The 20024-nt window shown below is 39.8% G+C and overlaps 1 protein-coding gene across 2 annotated transcripts in view; it reads left to right on the top strand.

The window, feature by feature from the left end:
* The window catches only part of CERS6 (ceramide synthase 6), a gene marked incomplete at both ends in the record, with an annotated part of 326214 nt that overhangs the window by 251987 nt on the left and 54203 nt on the right, over positions 1 to 20024 (top strand). The gene's annotated exons all lie outside the window — the stretch shown is intronic.

Here is a 20024-nt window from a genome sequence, read left to right on the forward strand (position 1 = left end):
TTCTCCAAATTAAAGAAGAAAAATTGTATCTGTAGCTCCTGGGGAGAGAGTAAAATCTCAGTGTTCCAGCCCTACAGAATGAAGATTTCCCCAATTAAACAGTTATCTAATGTCAAAATACAATAGGAAAACACAGCATTCCTAAGCGAACTGTGATCTGGTTTTCACCCCTCCCCTCCACTGGAATAGCTTTTGCTGAGTGTACTCTTGACCTCTTAAGTGTTAGACCCGCTCATTCTAGTTCTCATCCTACCAGCTTCTGGGCAGAATTGGCACTTATGGCTATTCACTTTTTTTTTTTTCCATGAAGCTATTTTCTCCAGGTTCCCATATTTGGATCATTCCTTCAAGTCATCTTTGCTGGTCTCCCCCACAGTGCCCCGTGCTCTGCATACTTGCGTGCACTAGGGTCTGGTCCTAGATTACAGGACGTCATCTCCCTGGGTGATCCAGGTTCATACCCTCCAGCACTGTCAACCATAACTTCTATACCAATAACTCCCAAATGGTTCTCTCCTGTCCCAAATCCTCTCTGGGTCCACACTTCCACAGATCTGATCATAAGTGATAGTATTGTGTTCTTCTTGTTATTTTATCATTCAATCCTCCCAACCGCCCGAAGATCCAGACTGATCACTTATTATTTATTTTCCTTTTATGAATGAGGAGACTGAACCTTACAAAGTGCTCCCGACCGAACACATCATCTTGCCCTAGTCTTGTTCTTCCTCCAGTAATCTTTATCATGGACAGTCATGTAAGCTAGATGTTTTCCTTTGCTCTCCTCTTTGCCACCCCTTGTACCTACTTCCTTAGTATCACTGACACGTTTAGGGTCCTCTTTACTTTGGCTTAATCTGTTACAACGGCCTCTTAAATGGCACTCCTATCTAAATAGTCATTCTTGTCTTCCTGCCATCTAAGAGTTATGTTTCTCAAACCTTAAAGACAAAGCCAAACTACTTGGAGTGATATTCAGGGTTGTCACCATGATTCAAACCCACCTCTCTAGTTTTATCGCCCACCCTTCTCTCCCTCTTTTGACACACACATATGTCTTAGTTACAGATATCTTCTCACCATTGTTCAAACACATTTTTTTCCCATAACATCTTTGTTTTTTACAAGACCTTGCCTGTGGCTAGAATCTACTCTATTCCCCTTCCTCCTAGACCAGACCAAGCCCCAAAGCAGTCTCTTCTTTGAAGCCTTCTTCATTCCCATGGTTTTTGACCACTTCTTCCTCGTGTTTAGTTTACCAGTGCCCAATACTTACCATATTGTACTTTTTAATGGTATGGTGACCTGCCTCTCTCCCTTCACCAGACTTGGAGGGCAAAGAGCAGGATATGTTCATCTTTGTATCTCTCGTGACTGTCAGTGCACCTGCTTATGGTGGGGCTCAGTAAGTTTAGGGTGAATGAATAAATGGACTCATCAGAATGTCTTCTCCCTTACTCATGGATATCTCCCAGGCTCCTTTGCAAACAGGACTGTGCATTGTGATAGAGCACAATACTATAACATTCCATTTCTTGGTTAGATCGGTAATCTGCCAAATTGCAAAATATCCACGTGGCAGCTGAAAAGCATTTAGGAGTCTACAGCCCTAGTACCTGCATCACCTCCCCCAGGTACGCTCCTGCCACTCTCCTATGGCAGTGGCTTACTTGGTTGGCAAAAGGCTGTCTTTCCTGACAGCATGGTCTTAATGTGGTATATGTCACCTGATTCTCAGAAGTAGATGGTCCGTGCAAGAGCTAAGGCTTAGGCATAGCAGATAACTCATTGACACACATAATTTGTGGTTCCCTTACTCATTGCACCAAATGTTCTGGGTCCATTTCTCAAAACGTTTAAAGATCCTTTAGTGATGATATGCCAATTAGATCTCGTCTCTCTTATATGAGGAGCCTTGTTCATTCCTGTGGTCAATACTTGTAGACTGATGGTCTCCACTGTGCCAGGCCCATTGTGCATTTTATTTATTTATTTATTTGTGAAATCTTTAATTGTGGGAAAAATACAAAACATAAAATTTACCATCTTAACCATTTTTAAGTGTGTAGTTTAGTAGTGTTACGCACATTCGTGCTGTTGTGCAACCAGTTTCCAGAACCCCTTTCATCTTGTAAAACTGAAACTCTCTACCCATTAATCAACAGATCCCCATTCCCTCCTCACCCAATCTTTACTCCTGGCAACCACCATTCTACTTTCTGTCTCTATAAATCTGACGACTCTGCGTACCTTATTTAAGTGGAGTCACACTGTATGTGTCCTTTTGTGACTGACGTATTTCACTTAGCATAATGTCTTATTCATTGTGTTGTAGCATGTGTCAGAATTTCCTTCCTTTTTAAGGCTGAAGAATACAGATTGTATTTTCTTTTGAGGAGCATTTTTTCCAGGTAGTCACAGAAAACAGTTGTATAACAAAGAAGGAGGTTTGACTATTCTTCTGGTCTCGTAGTTGGGAAAATTGATGTACGATGAACTTATGTAAAATTTTCAAGGTTGTGCAATGTGGGAATCAATTAGAGCCCAAGTTTACCAAGCAGAGTTCCATGATTCACTCATAGATGAGATATTGTCCACAATTCTTGCGTTGTGTTGCCTGGACATGCTCCTGACATTAGAGATAGTAGGCCTTCTGCAGTTCTTTGCCATTTTATTAGTTCCTCTTTTGCTTAATGAGAATTAGGGATGCCATCTCAAGTCAAAGAGATTAATGAAAGCAAAACTAACTGTTACTTGGCCCCCAAGAGCCTAGTCCTAGGGAGCCGTTGCTGCACCAAAAGTCACCAAGCCCCTTCTGCTTGCTTGAGCTTCCTAACATGCATTTACCATGTCTTTTCACTGAGCCAAGAGGACTCATAGAGGCTTTGTTATTTTAAGCCAAATGACCATCTTCTTAATAGTTATTATAAGTGGATTATTTTCAAGGGTCGAAGTGTATAATTTTGTATGGTTTTAACTTATCTTGCATCAGTGTAGAGAAGGCCTTCAAAAAGGGGCATTTTTGCAGTGAGGTCCATGGAATTGATTTAGGCCTGTACATATTGTCAATGTTTATAAATTAATTATACATACATTTTCCTGGTCAACGCTAATAGCTTATTGTAGCCATCTGGCACCTCTCCCTTCTTCCCTTGGTCTGAGTACCTTTGCAGGTTCATGGTGCAGCTGGCTTATTCTTGTTTCTTGCACAAAATGGGAGTTTGGCCACTACCGTACGTGCTTGTTACTCCACACAGGTTTTAATAAGGAAGGCCTTCTCCTCCGTTGCCATCTCTCATTAATGAGTTGTAGCCCTTGCTTTTCTCTTTCGCATCTTGCTGACTGTCACTGCGGGTCCCTGGTGGTTCCCTCCTCACTGCCCTCCCACCCGGAGGACGTGCCATTCCAGCCATCAGCGAGGATTTATGGTATATTCTCCTGCCAAATACATCCCCACCTTCTATGTTGCAACTGTTAACTAAACCCTCACCCTCTAAAAACAGCCCACCTCCTAATTATAGAATAGAGATGTTTGAAGACATCCATTGACAACAGAGCATGGAAATCAACTTCTGAAGGCTATCTGTAGGGTTGTTAAATAGAAAGGTTATAAAAATATTTCTACAGTTGCCCTATTAAATGACAATGAACTTGAACAGCCATTTTCAAATAGCCACCAGAATTCATAAACGTTTGATCCAAATGCACGCCTCCAGCTGTTGGAATCAGTACCTTAAAATATGAAGTTCAGAAATAACTCTTAGTGACTTAATTGGTTCATGAGTCTTTCTAAAAATGGCTTTCATATTCACAAACTCTTCCCCTCTAGAAAAGTCCTAGTATTGCCATCTTTTCTTTCTTTTTTTTTTTAACTGCTCTGTTTCCAAATAGAATCTGGAGTTTAAAAATGATTGGAGAACTTTCATCCCTGTGGTGACAGAATGCACGGTCTCTCTTGATCATTTCCAGGGTTGGTACTTATTTGGCCAGTGATGATATACATACTGTTAATCTCCACAGAGGGAAGGGACTAGCCAATATGTAGTCATTTAATATAATGGACTTAAAATTTAAGTATTCTATTATATGCCACCAAGGTATATATATATATCTTTGAAGATTTTTCCTTCCTTCCTTACTTTTTACTTCTTTTTTCTGTCCATTCCTCTCCTTCCTTCCCTTCCTTTCTTCCTTCCTCTTTTGTAAAAAGAAATCGTTAAGGTACCTTATTCAAAAACAATAGGTATATTCTTGGTATTCAATATTGTTTGAATCACCTTTTATTTCCCAAGGCTTAATATTTATGAAGATTCTGTCTTTTCGCACCTGTTTACAAAATGAGTATTTCTCCTGTACATCTAAATTTTCTAATGGAAGCTAATAAATATGACTGTGGTGGAGCTCAGAACAGCTTGCTTGTATCCAAGCCCTGTGTCCCTTTTAACTAAGCTGCTGTTTGGCTTGATGGCCTGGGCCCTTGGCCAGTGAACCTTGCTCGTGTTTGGGGTCCTTTGCAGGAAATCATCTATGGCCGAGTTCCAGGGCCCAGCTGGTGAAATCAGCTTGTTGCTCTTTTGGTCTTTAACCTGAGAGAAAATCTACATCTCATAAAAGATCCCTAACAGAGAGAGATGATGATGAATAAGTTTAGCAAGAAACTTATTGACAGGCTTGTGTTTGCTCTTTAGTAACTTTCATAGAAAATAACTGGTGTTCATTGCTACGAGTGCTTCAGCTGCCTTTTGAGGGCCTGCCATGCTCCAGATCTTTCCTGCTTCAATTAGCTTTAGGGTAAAAAAAAAAAAAAAAAAAAGTATGTTTTAATCATTTAATAAGGAAGCAGTATGGCATAGAATTAAATAAAACAATGTCCATGAAACCATCTAGTACAGTGCTTGACAGAGCTCAGAGCAGCACCTAGCACATAATGACCAAAATTTGGTTGAATCAAAACATAGTGCTAAGACCAGAAACAAATCAAAAAACCTCCCAAACTAGTGATCACAAATTTTTGTATTTTTGGTCAATTAAAGTGAACAAAATTAATTAGGAAAAGGGACTAACTTAAGGTTGCCAACCTTTTACTTTTCCTAGTAAGGAAATTTTAAAAGTACCTACCACTTACTACCATCAATTCATAAAAGAAAGAACATGTTAATATTTTAAAGGAGAAAAGGCACCTTGTAATAAAGGACAATCCTTTCCATTTATCATTATGAAAAAGTTTTTATTTCTCTCATTTTGTTCTAGACTGGGGAAAAATTATGGGTAATATGGCTTCTTAGAGGTTAAAATCATGGGCTCTGGAGTCCATCTACCTGCCCAGCACCGCTTCTAATTTGGTGTGACCTTCAGCAAGTTACTTTACCTCTCTGTGCCTTTGTGTCCTGATCCAAAGAATAGAGTTCATATAACTGACCTCATGGGAGTGTTGAGGGCATAAATAAGTGACACATGCTGTTGAAACAGTGCTTGGCACATAACAAATGCACCATGTATGTTAGCTGTTACTGTAATCATTAATGCGATTCACCAAATATTGCCAGCTCTCTACTCTCAGGCACATGGAGGATTGTACTCAGCCAGGCCCCTTCTTGTGGTTGGATGGGGCCATGTCACTGGTAGGCTGTAAGCAGAACTGACTCCAGTCGATAATGTAATGTAATTGCTGGTGTGAGACCCACTAGAGTCTCTTTTCCCCTCTAGTACAGCGATTGGTAACATTTGAGATGGAGGCTGCTCCATCAGTCTGGGTCCCTAAGTGATGGTGATAAACAGAGTGCCCTTTGCCCAGCCAATTGGTAACATGTAGTAAATAAGAAACAGGCCTTTGCTATAAACCACTGAGATTTTAAGGGCTTTGTTTTTGCCTCATAACCTAGCTTATCCTGACTGTGCAGCTATTATTAATAATCTGGCTGATGATCATCTCCTAGAACAATTTTTGGAAATCATTTGTCTATATAGCAGTTCTCAAAGTGTGGTCTGCAGACACCTGGAGATTTCTGAGACCCTTTCAGGAGATCTGCAACATTAAAACTGACTTCATAATAATACTAGGATGTCATTTGCCTTTCTTACTGCATTGAAATTTGCACTAATCGTGCAAAAGTAACGGCAAAACTGCTAGCAGTGGCACCAAACAGTATGAGTAGTTTTGTGTTCCTCACTGCCATGTGCTGGCAGGAAGAAAAGAAAAATGTCAGTTTCACTTGAGAATGCTCTTGTTGAAGCAGTAAAAAGTGTTAATTTGATTAAATTTCTATTCTTGAGTATACATTTTAAAAATTATTTTGTGTGATGAAATGGGAAGGAAGCATAAAGAGCTTCTGTGGCAGAACACTGTACAATGTGCTCAGGAAAAATCATGTGTAGTTAGTGGTTTGCATTGAGGGACGTACTAGCTGCTTTTTTCCCCCAAAGAATCTTATTTTTACTTGAAAGAATGACAAACTATGTTTATTCCAACTTGTATGTTTGGTAGACACATTCTTGAAAATGCACAAAGTGAATTTGTCAAGGTTGTTTCAAGTAAAACCATTGACGTTATTGGTTGTCAATGATACAACTCAATCTTTCAAGAAAAAAATTAGATTTTTAGAAAAGCTTATGTCCACCAGCAAGACCTTGATAGCGTCTCAATACTTAAAGACTTTTCTCATGAGATTGATAGTGATGTTAGTAAATGTGATTTTTAAAATACTATATGACAATCTGTTTCATTAACTCTGTGAGCCAATATTTTCCAAGTGACTAATGCATGATGCTCCAAAATTATGCCTGAGTGAAAGATCCACTCGAAGGTCAAGACAGACCAAAGGATTTTATATAATAGATATGAAAAGTTTATTGATGTAGTTTTCAATTCCACATTTCAACTAACCTTTAAGAATATCCCTCTTGGGCTTCCCTGGTGGCACTGTGGTTGAGAGTCCGCCTGCCGATGCAGGGGACAGGGTTCGTGCCCCGGTCTGGGAAGATCCCACATGCCGCGGAGCGGCTGGGCCCGTGAGCCGTGGCCGCTGAGCCTGCGCGTCTGGAGCCTGTGCTCCGCAACGGGAGAGGCCAAAACAGTGAGAGGCCCGCGTACCGCAAAAAAAAAAAAAAAAAAAAAAAGAATATCCCTCTTGTTGAGTTTTGGTACAGTATCAAGAAAGAATATCCATAACTATCTGAAAAGACCATTAAGGTACTTCTCCCTTTTCCAACTGTGTGATACCAGATTTTCTTTATATACTTTAACCAAAATAACAGGGAAACATATTGAATATATATGCAGTGATGAGAATCCAACATGAGTCAGACATCAGAGAGATTTGCAATCATGTAAAACAAGGCTACTCTTCTCATGATTTTTTTTAATTTTGGAAAATATTTTTCATAAATATATTATGTTAATTAACATATAATGAACTTCATTTAAAATAAATGAATAAATGTGTTTTACATGTTTTTTAAATTTCTCAGTTTCCATATCCAATGTGGTAAATACTGATAGATATGACCCACATAAATGAAAACTTTTTGGTGTCCTCAATAATTTTTAAGAATATAAAAGACTCCTGAGACCAAAACATTTGAGAACTGCTCATCTAGATTATTTTTAAGTCTCTCCTAAGGAGATGACTCTCGGGTAGTGCCTCAGATTGTATCAGCGTCTCCTTTCTTTGCTTGAAAAGCTAAAATCACTTCAGATGACATCTGAACATCCCGAGAGGGATGGAGGATGATGTAGAATTCTCTCTGTGTAACCCCAGTGCTGCTACTTGCAGACACAGGCAGGCAGGCCACTTAACCTCTCTTTCACAGAGGCACCAAGGTGTTCTGTGTGTCCACTTGTGACTGGAGTAGCAATATCCTGCCCTCGAAGCTTAGGTTTCTTCCAAGGCAGATATTCCTGACTCTGGGTCCTCTGTCCTGTTTCTTTCTCACTACAGTGAACTTCAGAATCAAAGAAGGGAAGAAGAGGCAGTTCATTTTAGTAAGCCACCATTTGTGATGAAAGCATTGCAACCTAGGGCTGTGTGCAGGCTGGTGAGCCAACAATGGAACAGCATTGTCTGGAAAAGAAAAAATATTGTATGGGGCAATTTTATGAGATTTTATTCAAAGGCTGCCTCAACTAGTAGCTTATTCCAGCAATCAAACTCCCAGGTGCCTGGCCAGGAGAGAGGCTCTTAAGTGTCTTTAGATCTCACAGTTAGATGACCAGCCCCTGGACAGCCCTGGGGCAGTGCAGTGGCACATACTGCTCTCCAGGGCATGAAGGGTGACAGCAGGAACCTCTTCTTCCAGCGTGGTGCAAGGGGCCACATCATCACCACATTACAGAGAGACCTACTCCCAGGCCCACACAATGCTGCTGGTCCAGGGCTCTGGGTCCTTAAGTCTGGAGCCTCAGGGATCCCACCCTCTCTCAGGAGGTGCCACTGATGCTTGGAAGGTCTCACTTTCATTGGGAGATTTAGTCATTCTGCTTCCTTTGGGGGGTTTCCCATAAGTCATCCTAGGAGTCTTGGGAAAACACCTACTTTGGCTTGTTATGGCTCTAACTCCCTGACTTGGTGAATTCCCTCCATTTCTATCCCCTTAAATATAAATAGACCCATCTCATATCGTTCTCTTCGGCCTCCCAAGAGGAGGAAGCTCTTCCACTCATGGCTAATCCTCACCTTTGCTCTTGATCCCCCTTTTCTTCCTGTCTTCTAGAAATGACCTTGTTCTATTTGGTAGTCTCTCACTTACATGTGTTTTCAAAAGTGTCTTTGAGAGAGGACCTTCAAGATGGTGGAGGAGTAAGACGTGGAGATCACCTTCCTCCCCACAAATACATCAAAAATACATCTACATGTGGAACAACTCCTACAGAACACCTACTGAATGCTGGCAGAAGACCTCAGACCTACCAAAAGGCAAGAAACTCCCCACATACCTGGGGAGGGCAAAAGAAAAAAGAAAAAACAGAGACAAAAGAATAGGGACGGAACCTGCACCTCTGGGAGGGAGCTGTGAAGGAGGAAAGGTTTCCACACACTAGGAAGCTCCTTCACTGGCAGAGATGGGGGGTGGGGGGGAAGCATCGGAGCCACGGAGGAGAGCGCAGCAACAGGGGTGCAGAGAGCAAAGTGGAGAGATTCCTGCACAGAGGATCAGTGCCAACCAGCACTCACCAGCCTGAGAGGCTTCTCTGCTCACCCGCTGGGGCGGGCGGGGGCTGGGAGCTGAGGCTCAGGCTTCAGAGGTCAGATCCCAGAGACAGGACTGGGGTTGGCTGCATGAACACAGCCTGAAGGGGCTAGTGCACCACAGCTAGCTGGGAGGGAGTCCAGGAAAAAGTCTGGACCTGCCTAAGAGGCAAGAGACCATTGTTTCAGGGTGCGCGAGGAGAGGGGATTCAGAGCACTGCCTAAACGAGCTCCAGAGACGGGTAGGAGCCGCGGCTATCAGCGTGGACACCAGAGATGAGCATGAGACGCTAAGGCTGCTCCTGCAGCCACCAAGAAGCCTGTGTGCAAGCACAGGTCACTGTCCACACCTCCCCACCCGGGAGCCTGTGCAGCCCACCACTGCCAGAGTCCCGAGATCCATGGACACCTTACCCAGGAAAACACGTGGCACGTCTCAGGCTGTTGCAACGTCATGTTAGCCTCTGCCGCCGCAGGCTCACCCCACATTCCGTACCCCTCCCTCCCCACGGCCTGAGTGAGCCAGAGCCACCTAATCAGCTGTTCCTTTAACCCCATCCTGTCTGAGCGAAGAACAGAAGCCCTCAGGCAACCTACACGCAGAGGCGGGGCCAAATCCAAAGTTGAACCCAGGATCTGTGCGAACAAAGAAGAGAAAGGGTATCTCTCCCAGCAGCCTCAGGAGCAGCAGATTAAATCTCACAGTCAACTTGATGTACCCTGCATCTGTGGAATACCTGAATAGACAACAAATCATCCCAAAATTGAGGCGGTGGACTTCGGGAGCAACTGTAAACTTGGGGTTTGCTTTCTGCATCTAATTTGTTTGTAGTTTTATGGTTATCTTAGTTTAGTATTTAGAGCTTATTATCATTGATACATTTATTTATTGATTTGGTTGCTCTCTTCCTTTTTTTAATATATATATATTTTTTCTTTTTCCTTTTTGTGAGTGTGTATGCTTTTGTGTGATTTTGTCTGTATAAGTTTGCTTTTACCATTTTTCCTAGGGTTCTGTCTGTCCATTTTTTTTTTAGTATAGTTTTTAGTGCTTCGTATCATTGGTGGATTTGTTTATTGGCTTGGTTGCTCTCTTTTCTTTAATTATTTTTTTATTTTAATAATTTTTTATTTATTATTTTAATAACTTTATTTTATTATTTTTTTCTTTCTTTCATTTTTTTTCTTTTCTCCCTTTCCTTCTGAGCCATGTGGCTGACAGGGTTTTGGTGCTCTGGCCGGGTGTCAGGCCTGAGCCTCTGAGGTGGGAGAGCCAAGTTCAGGACATTGGTCCACCAGAGACCTTCCAGCCCCTCGTAATATCAATTGGCAAGAGCTCTCCCAGAGATCTCCATCTCAACACAAAGACCCAGCTCCACTCAACGACCAGCAAGCTCCAGTGCTGGACACACCATGCCAAACAACTAGTAAGACAGGAACACAACCCCACCCATTAGCAGAGAGGCTGCCTAAAATCATAATAAGTTTACAGACACCACAAAACACACCACTGCATACGGTCCTGCCACCAGAAAGACAACATCCAGCCTCATCCACCAGAACACAGGCACCAATCCCCTCCACCAGGAAACCTACACAACCCACTGAACCAACCTTACCCACTGGGGGCAGACACCAAAAACAACGGGAACCACGAACCTGCAGCCTGTGAAAAGGAGACCCCAAACACAGTAAGTTAAGCAAAATGAGAAGACAGAGAAACACACAGCAGATGAAGGAGCAAGGTAAAAACCCACCAGACCAAACAAATGAAGGAGAAATAGGCAGTCTACCTGACAGAGAATTCAGAGTAATGATAGTAAAGATGATCCGAAATCTTGGAAATAGAATGGCGAAAATACAAGAAATGTTTAACAAGGACCTAGAAGGACTAAAGAGCAAACAAACAATGATGAACAACACAATAAATGAAATTAAAAATTCTCTAGAAGGAATCAATAGCAGAATAACTGAGGGAGAAGCACGGATAAGTGACCTGGAAGATAAAATAGTGGAAATAACTGCCTCAGAGCAGAATAAAGAAAAAAAGAATGAAAAGAATTGAAGAGAGTCTCAGAGACCTCTGGGACAATAATAAACACACCAACATTCAAATTATAGGGGTCTCAGAAGAAGAAGAGAAAAGGAAAGGGACTGAGAAAATATTTGAAGAGATTCTAGTTGAAAACTTCCCTAATATGGAAAAGGAGATAGTCAGTCACATCCAGGAAGCACAGAGAGTCTGATACAGGATAAATCCAAGGAGAAACACACCAAGACACATATTAATCAAACTATCAAAAATTAAATACAAAGAAAACATATTAAAAGCAGCAAGGGAAAAACAACAAATAACGTACAAGGGAATCCCCATAAGGTTGACAGCTGATCTTTCAGCAGAAACTCTGCAAGCTGGAAGGGAGTGGCAGGACATATTTATAGTGATGAAAGGGAAAAACCTACAACCAAGATTACCCAGCAAGGATCTCATTTAGATTTGATGGAGAAATTAAAACCTTTACAGACAAACAAAAGCTAAGAGAATTCAGCACCACCAAACCAGCTTTACAACAAATACTAAAGGAACTTCTCTAGGCAGGAAACACAAGAGAAGGAGAAGACCTACAATAAAAACCCCAAAACAATTAAGAAAATGGTAATAGGAACATACAGATCGATAATTACCTTAAATGTAAATGGACTAAATGCTCCCACCAAAAGACATTGACTGGCTGAATGGATACAAAAACAAGACCCGTATATATGCTGTCTACAAGAGACCCACTTAGGACCTAGGGACACATACAAACTGAAAGTGAGGGTATGGAAAGAGATATTCCATGTATATGGAAATCAAAGGAAAGCTGGAGTAATAATTCTCACATCAGACAAAATAGGCTTTAAAATAAAGACTATTATAGGAGACAAAATAGGACACTACATAATGATCAATGGGTCAATCCAAGAAGAAGATATAACAATTGTAAATATTTATGCACCCAGCAGAGGAGCACCTCAATACATAAGGCAAATGCTAATAGCCATAATAAGGGAAGTCGACAGTAACACAATCATAGTAGGGGACTTTAACACCCTTTTCACCAATGGACAGATCATCCAATATGAAAGTAAATAAGGAAACACAAGCTTTAAATGATACATTAAACAAGATGGACTTAATTGATATTCATAGGACATTCCATCCAAAAACAGCAGATTACACTTTCTTCTCAAGTGCTCATGGAACAGTCTCCAGGATAGATCATCTCTTGGGTCACAAATCAAGCCTTGGTAAATTTAACAAAATTGAAATCATATCAAGTATCTTTTCTGACCACAACAGTGTAAGACTAGATATCAATTACAGGAAAAAAAAAAACTGTAAAGAATATAAATACATGGAGGCTAAAGAATACACTACTAAATAACCAAGAGATCACTGAAGAAATCAAAGAGGAAATCACAAAATACCTAGAAACAAATGACAATGAAAACACGACCCAAAACCTATGGGATGCAGCAAAAGCAGTCTAAGAGGGAAGTTTATAGCAATACAATTCTACCTCAAGAAACAACACATCTCAAATAAACAACTTAACCTTACACCTAAAGCAATTAGAGAAAGAAGAACCAAAAACCCCAAAGTTATCAGAAGGAAAGTAATCATAAAGATCATATCAGAAATAAATGAAAAAGAAATGAAGGAAACAATAGCAAAGGTCAATAAACTAAAAACTGGTTCTCTGAGAAGATAAACAAAATTGATAAACCAGTAGCCAGACTCATCAAGAAAAAAAGGGAAAAGACTCAAATCAACAGAATTAGAAATGAAAAAGGAGAAGTAACAACTGACACTGCAGAAATACAAAGGATCATGAGAGATTACTACAAGCAACTATATGCCAATAAAATGGAAAAGCTGGAAGTAATGGACAAATTCTTAGAAAAACACAACCTTCTGAGACTGAACCAGGAAGAAATAGAAAACATAGACCAATCACAAGCACTGAAATTGAAACTGTGATTAAAAACCTTCCAACAAACAAAAGCCCAGAACCAGATGGTTTCACAGGTGAATTCTATTCAAACATTTAGAGAAGAGCTAACCTGTATCCTTCTCAAACTCTTCCAAAATATAGGAGAGGGAGGAACACTCCCAAACTCATTCTACAAGGCCACCATCACCCTGATACCAAAACCAGACAAAGATGTCACAAAAAAAGAAAACTACAGGCCAATATCACTGATGAACACTGATGCAAAAATCCTCAACAAAATACTAGCAAACAGAATCCAACAGCACATTAAAAGAATCATACACCATGATCAAGTGGGGTTTTTCCCAGGAATGCAGGGATTCTTCAATATATGCAAATCAATCAATGTGATACACCATATTAACAAATTGAAGGATAAAAACCATATGATCAATAGATGCAGAAAAGTCTTTCGACAAAATTCAACACCCATTTATGATAGAAACTCCAGAAAGTAGGCATAGAGGGAACTCACCTCAACATAATAAAGACCATATATGACAAACCCACAGCCTGTATCTTTCCCAATAGTGAAAAACTGAAACCATTTCCACTAAGATCAGGAACAAGACAAGTTTGCCCACTCTCACCACTATTATTCAACATAGTTTTGGAAGATTTAGCCATGGCAATCAGAGAAGAAGAGGAAATAAAAGGAATCCAAATCAGAAAAGAAGAAGTAAAACTGTCACTGTTTGCAGATGACATGATAGTATACATAGAGAATCCTAAACATGCTACCAGAAAACTACTAGAGCTAATCAATGAATTTGGTAAAGTAGCAGGTACAAAATTAATTGACAGAAATCTCTTGCATTCCTATACACTAATGATGAAAAATCAAAAAGAAATTAAGGAAACACTCCCATTTACCATTGCAGCAAAAAGGATAAAATACCTAGGAATAAACCTACCTAAGGAGACAAAAGAGCTGTATACAGAAAACTATAATACACTGATGAAAGAAATTAAAGATGATACAAACAGATGGAGAGATATACCATGTTTTGGGATTGGAAGAATCAACATTGTGAAAATGACTATATTACCCAAAACAATTTACAGATTCAGTTCAATCCCTATCAAATTACCAATGGCATTGTTCACAGAACTAGAACAAAAAATTTCACAATTTGTATGGAAACACAAAAGACCCTGAATAGCCAAAGCAATCTTGAGAAAGAAAAACGGAGCTGGAGGAATCAGGCTCCCGGACTTCAGACTTTACTACAAAGCTACAGTAATTAAGACAGTATGATACTGGCACAAAAAAAGAAAAATAGATCAATGGAACAGGATAGAAAGCCCAGAGGTAAACCCACGCACATATGGTCACCTTATCTTTGATAAAGGAGGCAAGAATATGCAATGGGGAAAACACAGCCTCTTCAATAAGTGGTGCTGGGAAAACTGGACAGCTACATGTAAAAGAATGAAATTAGAACACTCCCTAACACCATACACAAAAATAAACTCAAAATGGATTAAAGCCCTAAATGTAAGGCCAGACACTATAAATCTCGTAGAGGAAAACATAGGCAGAACACTCTATGACATCAATCACAGCAAGATCCTTTTTGACCCACCTCCTAGAGAAATGGAAATAAAAACAATAATAAATAAATGGGACCTAATGAAACTTAAAAGCTTTTGCACAGCAAAGGAAACCATAAACAAGACAGAAAGACAACCCTCAGAGTGGGAAAAAATATTTGCAAACAAAGCAACTGGCAAAGGATTAATCTCCAAAATTTATAAGCAGCTTATGCAGCTCAATATGAAAAAGAAAAGAAACAACCCAATCCAAAAATGGGCAGAAGACCTAAATAGACATTCCTCCAGAGAAGATATACAGATTGCCAACAAGCACATGAAAGGATGCTCAACATCAGTAATCATTAGAGAAATGCAAATCAAAACGACAATGAGATATCATCTCACAGCAGTCTGAATGGCTATCATCAAAATATCTACAAACAGTAAATGCTGGAGAGGGTGTGGAGAAAAGAGACCCCTCTTGCACTGTTGGTGGGAATGTAAATGGATACAGCCACTATGGAGAACAGTATGGAGGTTCCTTAAAAAACTAAAAATAGAACTACCATACGACCCAGCAATCCCACTACTGGGCCTATACCCTAAGAAAACCATAATTCAGAAAAAGAGTCATGTACCACAATGTTCATTGCAGCTCTATTTACAATAGCCAGGACGTGGAAGCAACCTGAGTGTCCATCGACAGATGAATGGATAAAGAAGATGTGACACATATATACAATAGAATGTTACTCAGCCATAAAAAGCAACAAAATTGAGTTATTTGTAGTGAGGTGGATGGACCTAGAGTCTGTCATTCAGAGTGAAGTAAGTCAGAAAGTGAGAGAGTGGCATGGACATATATACACTACCAAATGTAAAATAGATAGCTAGTGGTAAGCAACCACATAGCACAGGGAGCTCAGCTCGGTGCTTTGTGTCCACCTAGTGGGATGGAATAGGGAGGGTGGGAGGGAGACACAAGAGGGAGGAGATATGGGGACATATATATATTTATAGCTGATTGACTTTGTTATAAAGCAGAAACTAACACACCACTGTAAAGCAATTATACTCCAATAAAGATGTTAAAAAAAAGAAAAAAGTGTCCTCTTTCACTGCCCCACTCCTTATTGTTGTCTTTCCTCCTGTGCTTGTTTCTGAGAAGCAGCCCACTGTGATCGGAGTCTGAGCTCTGGAGTCACACAGAACTGGATGCAGACCTGCCTGTAGCCTGTCCTTACTGTGTAACTCTGAAAACATTACGTCGCTTTTCTGTGCCTCAGTTTCTTTATAAATGGCGTTCGAAGAGTACTTACCTTATGTGGAGGTTGTTGGGAATAAATCTCAGTGTCAGAATCTTTGAAGCCTGAGAATTAGCAGGCAAATCTCAGGGTAGATAGAAGTTCACCAGGTAATCAAGTTGGAGTGGGGCTTGGAGAAAAGAAGAGAATACACAAGAATTCCATCCAGGAAAACAGAAACAAAACCAAAAAAATCCTGAAGGGCCAGAGGCCTGCATGGGGGCAAGAAAGTTGGCAAGTGAATTCTGCACGTAGAGTTCTGTCTGGGAAGGAAGGTGCGGAGCTCAAGCAGCTGAAGGAAGAGAGATTAGAAGAGAGAAGAGAAGACTGATGACAATAATAAGAGTTTCCCGTCACCCCTCCTGACAACTTACAACATAATCCCAACCCGGCTGACCTAAAGGAGACTTTTTCCATCTTCCATCTAAAGCACCAAGTTGAGACCTTGATGGCGTATTGTCATTTGGGACCCCAAGGGCGTTACAGTAGATATGAGGATGATGGCTTTTGCGTCCTGGGATAGTTATGATTTTAGTTGAGCACAGTCTGCCCCCTACTGATCATTCCAGACGTTTTCAACCTGAATGGGTTTACTTGATATCAAGTGTTGCCCTTGCCTTTTTCCTCCTGAAAAAAAAGGAGAATAAAGTTAGTTAACCTGCGTATCACTTAAGACTGTTATGTTGAGTATATTTTAAATGTCTCAGAAGTGACCCTTCTGGCATTAAAAGCTGTACAAAGTAGTGTGGCTGGGCCAAGAGTAGTTTATTTATTTATTTAAAATATTTATTTATTTTTGGCTGCGTTGGGTCTTCGTTGCTGCGCACGGGCTTTCTCTAGTTTCGGCGAGCGGGGCTACTCTTTGTTGCGTTGCGCGGGCTTCTCGTTGCAGTGGCTTCTCTTGTTGCGGAGCACAGGCTCTCGGCGTGCAGCCTCAGTAGTTGTGGCTCGCGGGCTCTAGAGCACAGGCTCAGTAGTTGTGGAGCATGGGCTTAGTTGCTCCCCGGCATGTGGGATCTTTCCGGACCAGGGCTCAAACCCATGTCCCCTGCATTGGCATGCGGATTCTGAACCACTGCACCACCAAGGAAGCCCCAGGAGTAGTTTAAACAGAGCCTAGATGATGTATATAAGCCCAGATGATGTATATAAAGGCCTGCAACTCCTGGAGCTTGTAATTTGGCAAGGCTTGTAGTTATGGAGAACATCTCAATACAAAGATTCAATGAGAAAAAAGACGTGTGTATAATTAAGGAAAATAGCTACATCATTTGAAAGCAGAGTACATTTGGAGAGTGTACTTTCAATGGGAAGAGGAAAGGAAAGCAGGGAGGAGGACTCCAGGCAGTTGCAAATTAAGTTCTGAGCTCTGGCCAGGCACAGTGGGAGGGAATTGGGGGCACTGTCTTACTGTGTTCTATTGTGCAAATAAAATTTTATTGCATCTTTTTCCACAGTAATAAAATCAATTAAAGATTAAATATCAGCTAAATAATTCATAGTAGATGAGATTATATGACTTCTTGATCTTAAAATGTGCCACCAATGTTACACAGGAGAAAGATTGGGTAAACACTGCTTACACAGAAGTTCTTTATTTCATTTATGTATGTTCCCAGAAGCTCTGAAGTAATGACACCTGTAGCAGTAGAGAGAGTACTATATTGCATCCAGACAGGCAGCTCTTGTTTTTACAAAAGCTCAAGCTTTTTCTGAAGAAGCTCCTCAATTTTAAAATGATCTTGAAGTTGTAGTTATAGTTTATCACGAGAATTTTGATGGAGTTACCTGCCAAAACTCTTTTTTTTTTAATGACTTATCTGAATTTTGAAAGTAATACTTAATGGGCTACTTCTGAATAGCTATGAAAATTAAACATCTTACATATTCTGTATCTAAAGAAAATGTGATGAAGCCAGCCGTGAGCCTATGCAATTGCCACAGCTCAAATTACATGACTGAGTTTCCCATGTTATGCCTTTTGATGTGGCTCTAAGGCAGGGCTCGTCAAACTTTTCTGTAAAGGGCCTGCTAGTAAATATTTTAAACTTGGAGGCTGTATAGTCTCTGTTGCAACCACTTAACACTACCACTGTAGCAAGAACACTGCCATAAACAATAATTAAACAAATGGATGTGGCTGTGTTCTAATAAAACATTATTTACAAAAACAAATGAGGGCCAGATTTGGCCTGGGGGCCATAGTGTGTCTTTCTCTGCTCTAAAGTTGAGTCACCTGTATGCGCAAATTTGGTGAACAGTGAGGATGTCAGCTTTGAGAATGGCTAGTAGAGATATTCACATCACATCAGTATATATTTTTAAAACATTTTGATAGTAACAGTAGTAAGTTTAAAGTCTTCAACCAATTAATTTCTTAGCACCTACTATTTTTAGAATTATATTTGTAGGAGACAGTTATATCCCTCAAGGACCTAAATCTGTATATATTTAGGCCCAAAGGTAAAAAATCTAGTCTATTGGGGAAAAAAAGTGTAAAAATAAATTTGACTTTAGATTTTGTGTGAATGAGGTTTTATTCATGGACTGCTTTTAGAGATGAGATAATTGAATCATTCCTGCCAGGACCCCTCTACTTTAAAATTAAACGTTTCCCAAATAAATCACAATTTTTCATCCATTTCCAGATTTTCCCATAAATATTTACACCAGAGTGCATAGACTATACATGAGAATGAGAGTGAACTTTAGTTACAATTTTTGAAGAACCTGTTATTTGAAATACCTTTCTTTAAATGGCACATTTATAACTGGTTCTCTTTAGAGTGAGCCAAAACTCAAGGCCAGCTAAAAGTATAATAACTAAGTAAATGTGGGAGATTCCAGATACCCAAAGGTTGACATTTACATTTACATACATTATGTGAACTCCTTGCGTCATGCGCTGGTAAGAGAAAGGTATAATTTTCAAGTTGCCTAATATGGGGCAAATCAGAATCAACTGATTTTTATAAATCACTCTGAGTGTACTTTCATTGCAGTCATTGTCTTTACAACCTGGACAGTTTTGTAGTCTTTTGTTTCTTTGCTTTTTAAGAGGAATATATATATATATATATATATATATATATATATATATATATATATATATATATATATATATATATATATATATGTTCCTACTCTTAATCAGGACTTTAGCTATCCATAGCCAAAGGTTGAAAATCTATTATATTTTCATATTCCCTCAATGGGAAAAGTATTTAACTATGATTATTCTTGTCACACGTAAGTTTTATCTGAAGTTCTCCCCACCTCCGTGTGTGTTCGTTCCAGAGTGGAGGGGGAACCTGAGTGGGCACTCTCCCCTGTACGTTGCCAAGTTACAGGCTTGAAGTACACTTCCTGCACAGCCACATTGCTCCCCAACATTATGTGTTATACCCCCAGGTTGCACAATCACAAGGGAAGAAATAGGGAGAGAGTTATTGATCTCTAGAAAAAAAGAGCATGTTACTCTGTTAAAAGTCCTACTAATTTCTTTGTACCTTGAAGACTCAAATAAGAAAACTTTTTTTAAAAAAACAAAACACACAGAAATGAGAGATTTCTATTACTGCTATAGTTGCCATAAATTGAAATCAGTTTCAAATTATGTTTCTGTCCCTCTGTTTCATAGAGAGTTTGAAAATCTGTTAAATGGTTAACCTGGTATTACCTGATTTCTATTCATGAGTTAGAGTATGTTTATTAATGATATTTATGATATTTATTAAATTTGGGAAAGCTGGCACATGTCATTTGCATCCAAGAAAGAAGAGTCTTTTCTTTGTCTTGCACTTTAGTGGTATGTCATATTTTTCACCATACATGAGCATCTAAATCAGCCATCACTTAAAATCTTGGTCTTCTTACTCCTTTTTGAGAAGGTTCACCAGTGCTTTTCTTTATTTGTTACGAAGATTATTCCCAAAAGAAACTGCATAAAATTGTTAATACTT

Source organism: Hyperoodon ampullatus (assembly GCF_949752795.1).
Source record: "Hyperoodon ampullatus genome assembly, chromosome: 8".
Lineage (NCBI taxonomy): Eukaryota > Metazoa > Chordata > Mammalia > Artiodactyla > Ziphiidae > Hyperoodon > Hyperoodon ampullatus.